The sequence below is a fragment of the Passer montanus genome, unplaced genomic scaffold, assembly GCF_014805655.1.
Source record: "Passer montanus isolate IOZ18808 unplaced genomic scaffold, ASM1480565v1 scaffold5, whole genome shotgun sequence".
Classification (NCBI taxonomy): Eukaryota; Metazoa; Chordata; class Aves; order Passeriformes; family Passeridae; genus Passer; species Passer montanus.
In genome coordinates, this window is record NW_024369929.1 from 6336722 (window position 1) to 6352959 (window position 16238).

Below are 16238 nucleotides of genomic sequence, written 5' to 3' on the forward strand. Positions count from 1 at the left end.
CAGTCACATCAGCTTTTGGTGTAAACCTGACCCTTTCCAAAGTGCAGCTTGAAGAGCATCTGCCAGTCTTTCTTGGCCTGGGAGAAGCTAGGAGTGGGCTTTCTAGGAGCCAGGAAAGCTGCAAGGCTGAGTCAGAAGGCTGCAGTGCAGCTCTGCAGTGGCAATACTGCTCTGGTCTACCTGGGAGCCTGTGCCCAGTCCCCTGAGATCAGGGGGCACAGCCCAGGCTGCTGGAACCTGGCACAGGTGGGTAGCTGCCCATCCTAGCCAGAGCCATGCTCCTTGAGCTGCTCTCTGCTGACATGGGAATGCAGGATTGAAGGGGAGGACTTCAATCACTGGAGCTCTGTTGATTTCAGGGCAGTTCAGACTAACTTAGATTTGCATGACTTCTGATTTTTTTTAAAAAAAAACTATTTCAGTTTCAGCCTGACAGTTTGTCTCAATGAAGTAATGTATTTCTCAATTGAAAACTGCTGCTCATCTGCTTTTCTACCTCACAAGAGGGAAGCAAGATGCTGCTGTTCCTTCCTTTAAATGCAGAAGTGGGGTAGCTGGTGTTTCAGTACAAGGCTGTGTCTAATCCTCAGGGCACTTTTGCCTCTCCAGCTCTGTGGTGGATGCAGCAGCCTCATCCAATCTGAAGATGAGCAATTGCTGCAGGTTCTGCTAGGCCCCAGCGTGCCTCTGCCTGCAGAATCCTGGCTTGCTTCAAGGCACCGAGTGCTGCCAGGACCAGGGAGAGGAGTGAAGGTGCTGCCTGGGCTCTCCCATCCTCTGGCTGCTCATCCCAGATTTGATCTTTCCTGCTCTGTGTGAAGACCTGTGGAGGGCTGAGGGGTGGGGAAGGCGGTGTTCCCACTCTTGGAAGTGCTCACAATGGTCTGACAGGAGCTGTCAGTGCTCTCTGCTCTGCTGCACCTGCTCCCTGCCCAGCTCTGCTCTGAAGGGGCACACGCTGTAACCACGGGCCAAGCTTGCAGTGCTGTTGCAGCAGCCCAGCTGCTCATTAAAGGAAAAAGCAATTTACTCATCAGTCTGAAGAGCGCTGAACTGGCCAGCGGGTTTCTTTCTGACTTGGAAAAAATGAGGCACTGTTAGAGCTCAAAAAAATGTGAGTTGCAGGATGGTGTTATATGGCAGGTGGTGAACTGCTTTGCTGTGGTATGCAAAAAATCTGGTCTGGCACGTCTCACTGGAGAAATTGGTGCTGGTGCTGTGTCCTTTTCTGCCCATGCATGCTGCAGGGTGGTACCCAAGCCTGGGTAGGACAGGAGAGCCCTGTTACAAATGACTTAGCAATTGGACAGCCAAAAAACCCCAGAGAATCACTGGAAAGAAAAAACGTCAAGTGGTATAGCATTTATTCACATAATTTCACTTCTTGTGCTCTTTCGGTTTAGATAATGAAAACAAACTTCTGGGTTTCACTTCTGTTTCTCCAACTGCTTTCTGTCCCAGACTCAAGCTGGATTGTCCTTGCCAGGACAAAATGCTGTGTGGAGAGAGCAGTCATAGCTGGGAAACCACTTGCTTTCAGGTTTAAAAGGTATCGTGTAATCCTTCTTAAATGCTGCCATTATTAGGAACACTTTTAAATGTTATCTTCAAACTGTTAACAATTATCCTGTCACTAACTGAAGTTTTTAAATGAGAACAGAGTTAAAAATAAAAACATAAAATCCTGATTTACTTTGAAGTCAAATGCAGGAGGTCTAAAAATCAGCTCTCTGCTGAACTAACAACATAATTTTGTTGGATTTTTTCTCTGCCTGGGCTTGGTCTATTTGTTTAATTCAAATGAGAGGTGGAAGAGAGGAGCTGGCTTGCTTTGTCAAAGTCTCTTTTCCAACAGGCTGTGTCTTTCTGCCCAACCTGTGGTAAGTTTCTAGCACTACAGCCTGGAGCTGATACTTGCCCATTGGCAATCTCATGGTTTCTGGATGTTCACCCAAGCTGGTGTGTGTTGCACATTTCTTTCAGTTAAGAATTAAACCTGTTAAAATGAGTGCTTAAAGTCAGCTGGGGCCACTCTGGCCATGGGGGTGAGTGAAACTGGAGGTCTGTAGTAAGAGATTGCAGTGCAGGGCATTGGAAAGCCTCGGTGCAGAGAGACACTACAGCAAGTTAGTGTTTTCTGGATTTAATCCCTCTAATGATTCTGACCTGTGAGTACAGTTCACTTGAGGAAGTTCCTGTGTTTGACCCAACCTGCTCTTTTGTTTGTCTGAACAGCTCAGCACATGGTGAGTAACAGCAGGAACCCCACACCCTGCTTACAGCATCTGGTACTGTCTTTTTTTGTTATCAAATGTGGCTTATACCCTCAAGAAGCTGTGTGGGGAAGGGTGGCCTGCTGCAGTCTAAGCACAGGAGATTTCTGTGCTGCATTGCACCTTGGGGGGACTGGACATGGCAGCTGGAGCTCTGCTCTGGACACCAAAGCCAGGAGTTCTTGCTGGCACTTTCAATTTGCAATGCATAATAGTAAAAGGGCAGAACCACTTGACTTCATCAAAGGCTGGGGAGAGAGCACTGTTTGTAGTGTGCTACCTAATGGCTGGTTGGCTTCTTCCTTGTAGCTATTACTGTCTTCAGGAGAATCCCAGGCTGTTGTAATTAATTTTGAAACACTTAATTATGAAGCTCTATGATGAGCTCATTGGAAACTCCTAAAATACAGGCAGAGCCATGTGGCTCAGGTGTGGAGTGGGTGCAGGGCAGACAGTGGCAACTCCTTTTTCTCTGGAACTGCCATCACCCAACCTGCTGGCACACAGCCTGGACCCTGCTGCTCCTCTGGCTGGACATGGTTCCTTTGTGCCCCCACCAGCCCGGGGCTTCCCGCCCTGTCCTTAGACAGGGGATGTGCTCCCAGAGCTCCCAGCAGCTGCCTGCTGGAAGCACGGCCCTGCTGGGATGCATCCTGTGCTGTGCTGGGCCTGGCAGCATGGGCATGGCTGCCTCTTGGTGCCAAGCCCCAGCCCATGGAGGAGGGGCTGTAAGGTGCTGTGCTGTGTGGTGGTTAGATGACTCTGATGATTCTGATGCATGAGCAAGAACCAATTCCACCAGTTGTGTGTAAAAGAGCCTTGTAAAAGTGGTGGCGTGATCAGTGGCAGCTGGGAGCTGATGGTGCTTGACAGGCAAGGCAAATGCTTGTTTCCTGATATCCAGCAGAGATTTCAATGTGGAACCTAATTATGCTGGGAGCCTACAAGTGATGAGGCTCCCTGAGCATCTCAGTCCCCAGGGGATTGGTGGTGTTCCCAGGTGCCAGTGCTGCTGAGGAGGGGCTGGGTTTCTGCCTGGGCTGTGCTGGATCCTCCCTCAGCCCATGCAAAGGAGCACCACTGGGCTGTGACAGGCTGTGACAGTGTTCCTGTCACAGGGTGTGGGGCTGCTGCACAGCCACTGCCTGCTCTGGAAGCCTTGCCCTGCAGTCACACAGTAAGTGGTTTCCATCCCAAAACTCCACAGAAACCCCTGAGCCTTCTGGCTCTGGATAGTCTTTAAAATGTGCAGGGTTTGAATATTTCCCCCTTTTTTTTCCTTTTTTTTTTTTCCCTCCAAACACCTGCGTGCCCTGAAGGACAGAGACCTGCAGTGCCTGACTGGCAGTCCCAGCCTGAGCACCCTCCTGCCAGGGCGGCTGCACAGCACAGGTCACTCAGCTGTGGCATGAAGAGCCTGCCATCCTTAAGTGTCCTCACAGCAGCATCAGCCTTCTCCTCATCTAGAAAAAGGAAAAAAAAATTGCTCATGAACTCTTTTGAAAAAGGCACAAAACAGCACAAATCTTGCCTGTGTCTGTTTTTAAATAAAAGAAAAAGCATCTGGGGTCTTGTGTATTGTCCTTGGTGATGTTCAGAGCAGAACACCTGCCACTCTGAAACCCTTCCAGCTTTCCTAGTTGCTTTTTCCAAGCGAAGTCCTGCTCCATGGGAGGAAAAGGTTACGTGTGGGAGTGAGCAGTGCAAAAGATTATGTGAAACAGAAATCCCGGCGCCGTTTGTTCTGCCATCTGCTCCACGCTCCGTCCAGGCTGTGGGTGGTTTCCCAGAGTGCCCCTGCTCCCCTTCCTGCACGGCTGGCAAAGGCTTGGAGCTGTTAGAGCACATCCCTGCTGTCCCGGGGAGCTGTCCTTCGGCAGGGTGCAGCTGGGTGCTGTGCCTGCCAGCAGCGGGGGCAGTACTGGTGGCCACGCTGGGGCTGCCACCAGAGCCTGCTCCAGCTGCAGTGCAGAAAAGCTGGACTTCGGTGCCTCTGGCACAAATTCAGTGAGTACCAGGGGTGTCAGGGCTGGTACATCTGTGCCATCCCTGCAGGGAGCACTGGGGCAGGACAGCCACGGCTTCCCTGGCACTGTGCATGGTTCCATCATTGCAGCCCTGCTCCAGTGGGGCAGGATGTTCCTCCCTGAGCAGGGCAACTCCTGCCCGCGTGAGCTGCTGCCACCATCCCCACGGAGCAGCAGCAGGGCAGCCTGAGCCCTGCACAGCTCTGTGCCACCATCCGGCCAGTGGTGAGATGTGCTGAAGTGTGGGAGGATGGAGGTGGCAGGTTTGTCCCTGCTCCAGGGACAGCTGGTGAAAGAAAGGTGAAATCATCTTGCCTTTTACGCCTAGAGCCCTTTTCTGCTCTGCCTCCTCCCCCAGTCCCCTTTTCCTGCTCTCCTCTGGTCCCCAGCCTGGCTGTGCCTGGGGCTGGGAGTTGTGCATTCCCTGTTCCACATCCCCCTCTGCCCCCTGCCCACCCTCCCCACAGTGCTCACTTGGGAATGTGACCTTGCTCTCTAGATTATTTACAGACAAAATATTGCTGCAGGCCTGGGGAAGGGTTTTCTGTGTTGTTTTTGCCTTTTTTTTTTTTTTAAGTGACTGGATTCCACAAAAACTGAATTATTCCAAGGGCGTGGGGGCCTGGTGGGAACGCTTTGCTCTGTTTGGGAACAGGCTGCCTGCAGCCATCTTCCCTGGCCAGCACAGGGATGCTAGAGGCTCTTAGTTTCCCCAGCTATACGGAACAATCTGTCTCTGGTTTTCTTGGAAAAACCCACCCCTTGCTGGGGGCAGGCTGCCAGGACGGGACACGAGCATTAACAGGGCTGTGGCACACATGTAACCAGGACCTGGCTGCCTCCCGAGGTGTGTGTGGGCAGGCACACAGAGCTGCCTCGGGTTACTGCACATTCAGGGGTGCTTTAGGTGCCTCCCCTCCCCACAGCCCTGGAGCTCTCCACTTCCCCTCACTTGGGAGCTCCTGGGAGCTTGCAACACACACTTGGTTTGCTGAGGACCTCAGACAGCGCTGTCACATCCGATCGGAAGCTGTGGTGGGCTGATTTCTCCTTTTTTTTTTGCTTTTACTGGCAGCACCAGCAGCAGCCCTTTTCCCACTGCTGACAGTTCTTCTGTCCAGCTGAACTTCTGAAAGCCTCATGGTGGTGGTTTCCCATTGAGCAGAGCCCTCGTGCCTTTGACCTTGCACAGCTCTGGCTGTGTCCCCTTCCCGAGGCTGCTGCAGGCACAGAGCTGAGCACTGCACACAGCAGTGAGTTGTTATGTTCCAGCAGCACTGGGTGTTTGGGATGGGGCTCACCTGGGGTCCCTGGCTGGCACAGGTTTCCTTACAAGGTCAGCATAAGCCTTCAGGTGCCCACAGCCTGGGAGTTGTCCCAAGTTAGACTGTGTGCTCAGCTTTTATTTGGGAGTAAGCACTGTCAGCTGAGCTAGACTCGATCACAGACACTGAGTGCCTGTTTTGCTGTGGGAAGAGTTCTTGTGCCAAATCCCTTGGTCTGGCCTGGCATGCAGCATGGCTTGATCTCTGGAGGATGAGCTGCTGAAGGCCTGGCAGGAGCACACTCTCCTCCCCGCTGAAACTGGGGCTGCTGCCGGGAAGTTGCTCAGCAAGCCTGGCCACAGGGCTTGACCATGGAGCAGGCACTCAGAGCCATTCCCTGCCTGCTGTGGGGTAGGTGCCAGTCCTCTGCAGTGACTCCAGCTTTCCCAGCTTGTGGAGGTGATGGGCTCATCCAAGCCCCTGCAGAAGCATTGGGTGCAGGAAGGATGCTGGGCAGTGAGGGGATGCTGGGGGGATGGAGATGGTGCCCCCTCAGCAGGACCTTGATCAGTCAAGTGAGTTCAGCTGTGGTGGTTTGGAAGCCCAATTAGCAGCAGACTCATCTGGCTGGTGGAGTCATGGGAAGTGCTCTGGTCTGTGTGCTGTCTGGGGACTGCTGAGCTATGGAGAGCTCTGGGCAAGTCATAAGTAGCATACTGCTTATAAACAAGGGCAAAAATCAACAGATTTTGTTCAACAGAATTGTGAAGTTTCCCTTGTTGAGAAGCCACAGGGAAGGCTGGGACAGGAAGACAAGTGGTTTATTATTTTAGTCAAATCCTTTTCTTGGCTGCAGCCAGCACATTCAGCAGAGTGGCAGAAACTCACCAGGTGAGAGGCAAAAGTACCTGCTGAGATGAAGAGCAGAGGCAGCAGATAAAGGGCATGGTGGGGCTGTGCCTGTGGGGACTGCTCCTTATCAGCACACCTGCTGAGTGCATTGCAAAAGCAGCCCCTGGTCACCTGTGCCTTTGGGTAGCTGGGGGTTTTTCAGGCATGTTGCTGTTACCCTTTTTTACCACCTGGCAAAGCAGGAGGGAAGGGAGCATGAGGTTCAGGCTTCCATAAGAATGGGACCCAGTGCACTCTTCTCCAGATGTACATCCAGGTACAGATAATGCTGTTCCTCACCAATGGGGTCTCTGGCACTTTGCTTCCAGCCCAGAATGAATGGCTCAACTGGCCTGAAGAACCAAGGGTGACCAGCCCCATGCCTTGCAGGGGTGCAGAGCAGCCCAAGTGGGTTCCACCTGAGGAAGGGGTCCAGTGAGGCTGCTGCTGAGTAGCTCTCCACAGTGTCAGGCTAGCAGTCTTCAGAGTCAGCCTGAGGATTTCACAGGTGCTCGTGCCCCCTTAAACAGGAAATTTGGCATTGTGAGCTAAGCATCTTCTCTAGCTGGGTGTCCCAAATGGTTAACAATCCCAGCAGCAATGGATGGGTGGTGAGGAGATTGATTGCCTCCTGCAAGGTACATAAAGTCTCGCTCTTCTGCAGAAACACAACACTTGTTCAACCAGGTAAATAACTTGTTTAAAATCCCCTCTTGCAGCAGCTGACCCTACACGTGTTTATCCAAGTGACTGGAGCTGTGCCAGTCTCTCTGGTAAGTGACCTTTCCCGAATTTTTCTTTTCAAGTTGACATTTAAGAAGGGGGGGAAAAGTCACAGCAACAAATGGTGTTTTAACAGTGATAAAGCTTTACTCGTCAACAAAGCCAGGAAAGCCACACTGGAGCCTGTGCTGGTGGCTCTGCCATCCCGGCCGGAGTCCATATGGACAGCACTGGCTCGTGTTCCCTGACCTGCCTGGGTCTGCATGAACCAGCATCTGCAGTGGGCTGCTCCTGCTGCCTGGGCTGGGCTGCATACTTCTGCAGCTCCTGGGAAAGGCTTCTGGGTGCAATTAAGTCTAAGGCAGCTGCTGGCAGCTGGAGGCACTCAAAGTATTAGTTCATTACTGCAATTCAGATGAGGAAGAGCCTTAAATCTCTGAGAAGAATCTGGGTTTGGCAGGCAGTGGAGTGCTTAGCTTATTGGGAAAACACCTTGGATAGTTTTGGTAAATGTTCTACTGCGTAGGCAGGCAAGTAAAATTTACCCCTAGTTTTCATGTTCCTTGGTTCCCAGCTTCAGCCCTTACCATGGCTTACCCCTTGCTCCTGACAATGCTCTCACAGGGAGGTATTTAAACTCTGAAGCTTTGGAGGAGGTTTACCTCTTAGCCCAGATGCCCAGTACATGAGCTCCTCTTCCAGGCTGGAAGTCCCAAGGGCTTCACAGAAGGCTGCTCAGCACATTTGGGCTCCCCAAATCCTGCCCTCCCCACATCCTGATAGATGCCATACCTCCACTGTGCCACCTGTCAGCCACTGCCACCTCCTCTGGGCTCTACAGGGTCCCTTGCATGCTCCTGCCTTCTCCATCTGCAAAGCTCCCACAGCCCTCCTGCAGCCCTTTCCCAGACTTTTGGCTTAGTTTCAGATGGTGAGCAGGACTGAGAGCAGCAGCTGGTGTTGGTGTCTCCCTGTCTCCCTGCAATCCTCCTTCCAGCTCCCCTCCACAGAGTGCTGCTAGTGATGGGCCAGCCTGGGGCCATGCCTGCTCAGTCCTGTCTTGAGAAGAGAAATTGAAACAAGGACTTCCCAGCTGGCTGTGTTTCCTGTAGCATGAGGGACAGGCAGTGCTGGGGTGGTTTCCTGGCATTTCTTGCAGATATCCTGATGGGAGTGGCTGCAAAAAGGCAGGAGGCAAGGAGGGGACAGGGGCAGCAGTGCAGTCAGACAGGGACATTCTGCTGGCTCAGGGTGACCATCTGTGCTAGAGGAAAAAAACAATAACAAAAAAGCCCAGGTAAGTGGAACAGTAAAAATGCTTTTAGTGAACTGATAGCCAAGCCTTGCCTTGGCTGGCCATGTCCCTGTGCAGACCCAGTTCCACAGGCAGGGCACTACAGCCCCAGGCTGGCAGCAGCAGGGCCAGGAGCTCACAGAGTCCCCTGTTAGGGGTGTCCCTCTGCCACAGCTCTCCCCACTCCGTGCTGTCCCCAGGAGCGCTCTGGCCCTGAACATTAACATGAAGCAGACGAGCTTCTTTGCTGGGCTGTGGCTGAGTGTTGCTTGTGTGAGGCTCTGAGGCTGCTGGGCAACATTGGGACCTCCTGCACTAAGCAATCTTTAATCTGCCGTGGTAAGAATGCCTCATTTTGCCTCTGCTCTCAGCCAGCCTGGTGTTGGCTCGCTGCAGGGTCAGTACGTGAGCCCTGGCGCGGGACAGCCTGTATCCGGAGCCTTCCTTCCTCTGTGATAACGTCAGGGCTGCAACAGGCAGCTATTTCAGTCCCAGGAATGCCAGTGGATGATTTCACTTTTGTTTCGTACCCGATAACCTTTCCCATCACAATGAGAGACGACGTCCGTGCTCCCCGCGCTTCCGTGTGCGAGGGGAAAGCCATTCAAGCGCCTCTGCAGGGGAAAAGAAAGAGCCAGGTTAAAAATAGATTCTGATTGTCCATGGACCCTGGGCAAAGGAAGGGCAAAAGCCTTTCCATTTTTTATTGCCCAGTCCCATACACTGGGAGCAGCTTTTCTGGCTGAGCCGGGGCGTGAGGACAGCGACCGTGGGAATATCTGGTGTGCTGGCTCTTTGCGTCAGCCTCGAGGGGATGGGAAGGTCTGTGAGAGACTTTCTTCTCCATGCAAAGATGTCCTGATGTCAGGCCCCAGGAGTGCTACACACCCCCTTTTCTTGTCACCTGCTTGTCTCTACCCTTCCTGCCCTTCTCCAAGTCCTTTCCCTGCTGGGTTTGTGGCTGGATGTTTGGTCAGGAGCTTGGCGAGACAAACTCACCCCAGGCCTCAGGCGAGAAAAGTCTGGTCAAACCCAAATTGCTAAAGCTCAGCTCCAATTTTTATTTCCTGTGGGGAAGGAGTCGGCCAAACTAACTTGGTTTTTTTTCAGCTTTCAGCCTTTGACTTCCCACGAACTGCTGACCCATCATGTGACAGCTGTGGTGGGGCCAGTGCTGCGAGATGTGGTATCGGTGCTTATCGCCCCTGCTCGGGGGGAAGGGCCCCCAGCTGCCCCGGAGCCTGGCTGTGCTGGGGCACCAGCAGCACCAGCTCCGGCCTCGGGGAGTGGGCAAGCCCCATGTGTGTCAGAGGGAGGGCTTATGTACCAGCAGACCCCATCCCTTATGGAGAGATGCTTCCCTGCTCCCTTGGAACAACTGCTTCATGCCCACCCGGCCTTCAGAGCCCTGCACAGGACATTTTGTGGGCTGCCAGACCTGGGCTCCTGTTTAACCAGTCCCTCTGCCCAGTGGGAGGTTTTTGCTTGCTCCCCCAGCACATGACTTACAGGGTGGCTCCAAACTGCTCTTGGTCTTCCTGGGCTGGAGCCTGTTTACAAAACAGTGGCTGAAAGCTGCTATTTATCCTTACATACACATTGCATTCAGAGTTGCTAAATAGGCAAACCCAAAATGAAAGTCATCTGGGTTTTCTTTAATTAGAATAAAATCCTGATGAATCAGGAGGTTCTGTACCTCAAGGATGCACCAGGAATTGACTTTGGCTGCAGACAGCAAGGTACAGCAGTCAGCAGAGCCGGCTCGCTGCCTTGACATCTGCTGGAAAGACTTGTTTTTCCCTCCCGAGTCACATGCTAGCTTGTGATCTGATCATGGGATACAAAGGATAACCTTCCAATATTTGCTCTTCTCATCTGCAATTTCAAAAGGCAGGGGAAAAGAGCAAAAAGCAGCATAAGAGAGGAAAGCACAAGCCCCCTTTCCTCACTTGATTAGTGTTGCTGTAGGTGCTGTGCTTGTTGCTGGGACAGGGCAGGAGTCTGGCTGCAATGCCATGGGCTGTGCTTGTGCCTGTTGTGGCCCTGAGGGAGCATGTCAGTGTGGACAGAGCAATTGTTGCTCTGTGTTCAGCCACGTGGGCATCCTCCCCTCCAGTGCCACCCCACCTGTGTGCCAGCAGAGGTGGGCAGGGGCTGCCTGTCCCAGGGTGACCTGCACTGGCACAGGCAGGGGAAGCCTGTCCTCCCCACGGCTGCCCAGCACTGGCCCTGTGCCATCCTTCAGCATTCAGCTTTCACGTTTTATTATAAATGCCAAAGTGACATTTTTTATAACAATATCCTAATGTAGTCAGTCAGGCAGGTGGAGTTACTTGTGCTCTAGTCCAAAGGTTTATAGCAAGCCCAGCTGCAAGATTAAACCAGAATCACCCTTGAATAAAATCCCCTATATAATTTTGGGGGATTTTTTGCTAGTGCAGCTTGGGTACATTTATTTCTGTGAGCTGATGCCTATCAAGGACCAAAAACCCCCAGAAGTGCACCATGGTCCACAGGGGCTGTTGTCTTTGAGGCTTTCAGGCTGCTGAAGGCTTTGGGGGAGTTCCTGCTGCAGGGAGAGCAGCACAGAGCAGTGGGGCAGGGCTGTCTGCTTGCTGAGCCAGAGAGGTGTGTGCCACTGAGCACCAAATCTGCCACAGGCTGCATATGTGCAGCAAACCTGAATTGCACGTAGAGTGGGATTGCTCTGGGGATGACAGGCTGGGATCAGCAGTCTGTGTCTGTCTTTCCCAAACTGTGTCAGGGGAGATGCTCCAGGCAAAGCCAAAAGGGCTGTGCCTGTGTGTGACACACGATGTGTCATCCAGACAGAGTGAGGAACACCACCACAGCTGCCCTGACCAACAGTGGCTGCTTGGGGGAACAAGGAGGGGTGGATGTCACTGGGGAGAAGCAGCCAGCCCAGACTGAGTGATGAGAGCAGCACCCAGCCACAGGCTGGCCACAGGCTGGCCACAGCTATTCCAGTGTGACAGGGCTGAGTGCTGCGGTGTTTCCAGTAAAAACACCCTCTGCTGTCAGGTGGGGAGGGAGGTGGAGGGGCACAGAGGGAAGGTACCTCACCTGAGAGGGAGGGCACACGGGGAGGGAGCCTGCTGGGTGCCTTTGGTGTGGTGAAGGGTGGTTTGTGCCAGACAGGCAGATCCCAGTGTTGTAGGGAGCATGGCTGGGTGGTGGGTGAAACCAGGCTGCAAGGCCCAGCTGGCCCCTGTGCCTTTCCCTGGACCATGGCATTTGTGAGAGGGGCTTGGATAGCTGGGACCTAATACAGTTCCTGCAGGGAAAGCTGGGGCAGTGTTAACAGGAGGTGATTTTCAATTAAAACCCAAACTATCTGTGATTAAGGGCTGTCTCCAGTAGGCATGGGTATTTCTGATTTCAGATTTTGGGAAGTCTTGAAACTGTTTAAGTCCAAGCTGTGTTTCCCCTGCTATTACAGAGCTCCACATTGCAGTGTCCTAACCTACCCTCCCATGTCCACACTTAGCCTAAATACCCTTTTTTTTTCTGAAAAGTAAACCACTTTCTTTCCTTTGGCAAGTATTTCAGTGGCCTCTGCTGCAGCATCAGCCAGAGATGATTAGGAGGGCTGTGACGGGCTGATGAGGGGCTTGGTGTGGACTCATCAGTGGGCCATGTGGGACAGTGGCATATCTGCCTCTGGCACACAGCATTTGGAAGGCATTTGGGTTCTGTGGACCTGGTTGACCTGTCACTGTGCCCCAGAGGCATTTGTGAGCACTGTGGTTTCCTGGTTCACTGGCCTTTTGTCTGCCTCTATGAAAATTAGAGCAGGCCTGACCCAGAAAGCTGGATGCAAAAGTGATCAATAGTGATGGTAATTGGCCAGCAGCACTGCCTGGCTCTTGCTGTCTTAGTCCCAAAAGAGATAAATGCATTCAGAAAACACGTAGGTGTTCTGGCTCCTGTGGCTGCCTTATCAGCTGGAGGAGGCTTCAGCCTGTGGTCCTAGGGTTGTGGAAGGCTGATGTGACCATGCCCCATCCCTGGTGAATGGCTTTGGTCCTTCTGGTCCCCCTTCCCAGTGGTGGTGGTTCTGCAGCAGGTGTTGCAGTGTGAAGTGTTTGTTCTGCAGCAGGAGAGTGCCAAAGGCTCAGGTGAAGGGTGGCAGCAGGGGGGGCAGGGGCCATGGGAAGGAGGGAGGGGGACACAGCAGCTCTGGCTGTGATCCCACCAGAGGAGTGCCTGGGGAAGGAGATCTGCTCATCCCTGAGGGCATTGCAGACACTGCTCCTGGACAAGAAAGCAGTAAGGAAACAAATCCTAAAGAACATCCTTTTGGAGCAGTCTCCTCCTGCCTGCTGTGTCCCTAGGGGACAACAAGGGCTTTGTGGCTGCTCAGGGCTCTGGGGAACCAAAACAAGCCAGCATGAGCTCAGCGGCTGTAAATCAGCGGCTGCTGCGCAAAGGCACTGCCGCCTGCTTTGATCTGCAGTGCTTTTATTTCATACCCTCTGCAGAGATAGACACAAGGTCACACTAATGGCTGATACATGAAAAACTTATGTGGCCTTTATTGATTTTTGGAGTGATTAATGAGTCCAAGGGAAGGACAGTGATTCATGCACGTGAACGGTGCCTGGGAATGAGCAACGCTGGTCAGGGTGGCCTTTTAATTCCACAATCGAGCCTGTGTCCAGTTGCTTAGGGGTGGCAGCATTGCTGTCCCAGACATCTTTGCTCTGGGCAAACACCTGTTTGTACGCAGGGAGCTCTGGTGCCTGCGCCTCGGCTCTGTTTGCCTTGCTGTTCTCAGTCCCTTTTGAAAGGGGATCAAAAATAGCCAGACCTAGACTCTCACTGTAGCTTTGTTGACAAAGCCTCTTGAAGCTTTCCTGCTGCTTTCCCAGGTGGCCTGAGAGGAGAGGCCTGGGAGAGGTAAAGCACAGTGCCCTGCCCAGCCTCACATCAGGCAGCTGAGCACCCACAGGAGGCATCCTCCAGCTGTGGCCCTCTGGTCACCAGCATGTGAGCTCAGGGAAGGAGCTCCACAGCTGGCTGCTGTGATGAGCCCTGCAAACAAGGGGTTTTGAGGTGCTTTTCCACTCCCTCAAGCATGTGCAACTTCCTAGAGGCCACTGAGCTGTGCCAGGATGGATGCCCTCCCTCCACAGCCTCCATCCCAGTGCATGCTGTGGATGGGGCTCACAGCCCCCAGTTCACTCTGTGCCACACATTCAGCTGGAAACTGATGCAAGGGGAAGTCATCCTAATTTTGGAGGGGGACATCAGGCCCAGCTTGAAGGCAGTGGTTATGCAACTTTCCTTTTATTTGAAGAAACTTCCCCCTCCTGGTTGTCCCAGCTTTGTGGCCAAGACTTAAGCCATCACATTGCTGCCAGAGTTTGTTCTGCTGGGCTTGCTGCTTTCACATGGGCTGTCTTGCTGTGAGGGTCAGAGGTCTGCTGCACCTCTTATGGCCTGAGGACTTGCCACAGTGGATTCATTTGTTGCTGGCACTGCTGGTTATTTTTTTTCTCACTTGCCATTTCCTGATGTCTGTCCCTGTGTCCATTGAACTCTGCCTGTGTCCTCCATCTCCCCAGCCTGACCTCCAGAGCTCTACCCCAGCCTCCCGTGCTGTGGCAGAGTGATGTCCCAGCGTGCTGGGCACACTGCCCTGAGGGAAGGGCACAGGAAAACGTTCCTGGTGGCACAGGCAGGTGACAATGCCCATCCTGCAAGCTGCTGTGGTGCAGTGCCCAGGCTCCTGCCTTTGCTTTGCCCACCACCAGCACAGACACAGACACAGACCAGCCCCACACCCCTTTTCCTGCTCAGGAGTGGCTGCAGGCTGTTGGCTGTCTCCAAGGGAAGCTGAGGGGACACGGGGTGCTGGACCCAGTGTCATCCTGCTGACCATGGCACCGCAGGAGAGGGCGGGGAGCATCACAGGGAGGCACACAGAAAAACACTGTGCTCCCAAGTTAGCTACCAGGCCAGGTTGGTTTTCCTGTTTACTCCCTAAGTGGAAAATAGGAAAGGAGTAAAAAACCTCATCCCCTTGGCTATATAAAGGTCTTGTTGTGTGGACACAGAAATTTTACTTTCTTTCCATTTTTGCCTTGGTGTTGCCAGGTGTGTGGCGTGGGCTGTAGCGTCAGTAAAGCAAATAAAAGGGGATGCTGGGAATAGCAGCTTCTCTGCAGCAGATATTTCCTCTCAGACAGAGAATTTGATGGTCAGACCACTTTGGTGGTCTGCTGGTGAGCGTCTGTGTGGGGGTTCTGCTGAGCATGAGGGTCACAGAGGGTCAGGCAGGGCTTGTGTTGGTTGTGCTGGGGACACACAGGGACCCAGGTACGCCTGGCACTCCCAGCTGATGGCTGCTCACATCTCAAAAAGAGGGCAAAAAGTGAAGAAATCACACTATCCCTACAGAAATTCATGGGTAGGTTGCCAGGCAAAGGTTGGCTGGCAGGCTTGGCCAGCAGGAGTGAGAGGTCAGAGCAGATAAGACATTGTCATGCCAGGAAACTGTTTTGAGTTTACAGCATCAGGATGTGTTATGGGGATCATAAACCCTGTGATCCCAGAGATGTTGCTAAACCTTGTTTGCCTTGGATTGTTTGTCCAAAAAGGTACCAAGAGATGAACTCTTTCTTCCCTTGTAATTGCCAGTAATCTTATCTGAAGCCTCCAAAGTGTCCTAGAGACTTCTCAAGGCGATAACATGGAGATAACTGCCAAACAAAAAAGAAGTCCAAGAGCAGCTATTTCACAGGTCTGCTGGGAAATAGCACCGGGTTTTTGCCCAGTTTTTGTCACCCTTATTTGTCACAGAGAAGGAAAGGACACCCAGAGGTGTCCAAGTCTTGCTGAGACAGTGATTGACCTTTCTTGCCTTCTTGTTCCTCTGGGAGAAGCTGTTTTGATGAGTAAAGTAAGCTGCTTTAGCTGATTACTAGAAAATATTGCTGCATGAGAGCTGCAGCCCATGGCTCAGCTGTGCAGCTGCCCAGGCCAGTGGGGTGTGACTGTGTCTCACCAAAGGGTGTTTTTGTGTGTGTGTTGTGGGCCTGTGGATCCCCTTCAGACAAGGGGCTTGCTGATGGATCTGGTGGTGGTTTCAAGGTACCTTTGACTTCACAGGGTTTGTGGCTTCTCACTTGAGAGAGAAGCATCTAATCACCTCATCATAGACATAGAAAAGTAATGTACAATTGTAAAAAGGATCTTCCAAACATAGTATTTTTTAAAAAAATTCATTTTGGTGTCTGTATCTGACTAGTCTTCCTATAACATTTACTGCCTGTCCAGTTCTGGAGTCAGGACATGGATTCTATGTTAATTGTGGTTGCTTCATCCAGTTCATTGATTAAAAATGTGACATTTCAAAGAGAGAAGAAAAAATTCTTGTCTGACAAAGTGTCTCCCTGATGCTGGTTCATGGCTTAGATATGGCTTCAGAGCTATGAGTTGGCCAGGTTTTGCCACTGTTTTTATGTGCTACATGACCTTTTGTGTCACTCTGGTTCTCAGTCAAAATGCAATACAAGTAAGAGCTTGTACCAAATGTGAGTATCCTGTGTCAGCACCACAGCAAGTTACTGTGAGCAGATCTATTTTCTGCAAATCTTTCTTGATTAGCAAAATAAACTGTTTAAGGGAGTAGAGCTAAATCAATCTAGCCTTGCCTTGGCTCTGGGTCGTGGTGATTTGCCTCTAGCATTGTCCTGTTTACTCCTTCAAAGTACTGGCTTCGGGGTGTCCTCAGTTAATC

At 52.2% G+C, this 16238-nt stretch overlaps 1 long non-coding RNA gene across 2 annotated transcripts; it reads left to right on the forward strand.

Moving 5' to 3' along the window:
• The first annotated feature begins 6231 nt into the window (after positions 1 to 6231).
• Positions 6232 to 11485, forward strand: LOC120508938. 2 transcript variants are annotated; one of them, XR_005629117.1, is made up of 3 exons: positions 6232 to 6456; positions 7176 to 7229; positions 9584 to 11485. It is a non-coding gene; the product is annotated as an uncharacterized LOC120508938 (long non-coding RNA). The 2 variants fall into 2 exon arrangements; XR_005629118.1 differs by lacking the exon at positions 6232 to 6456 and adding an exon at positions 6861 to 7094.
• Positions 11486 to 16238: the final 4753 nt, after the last annotated feature.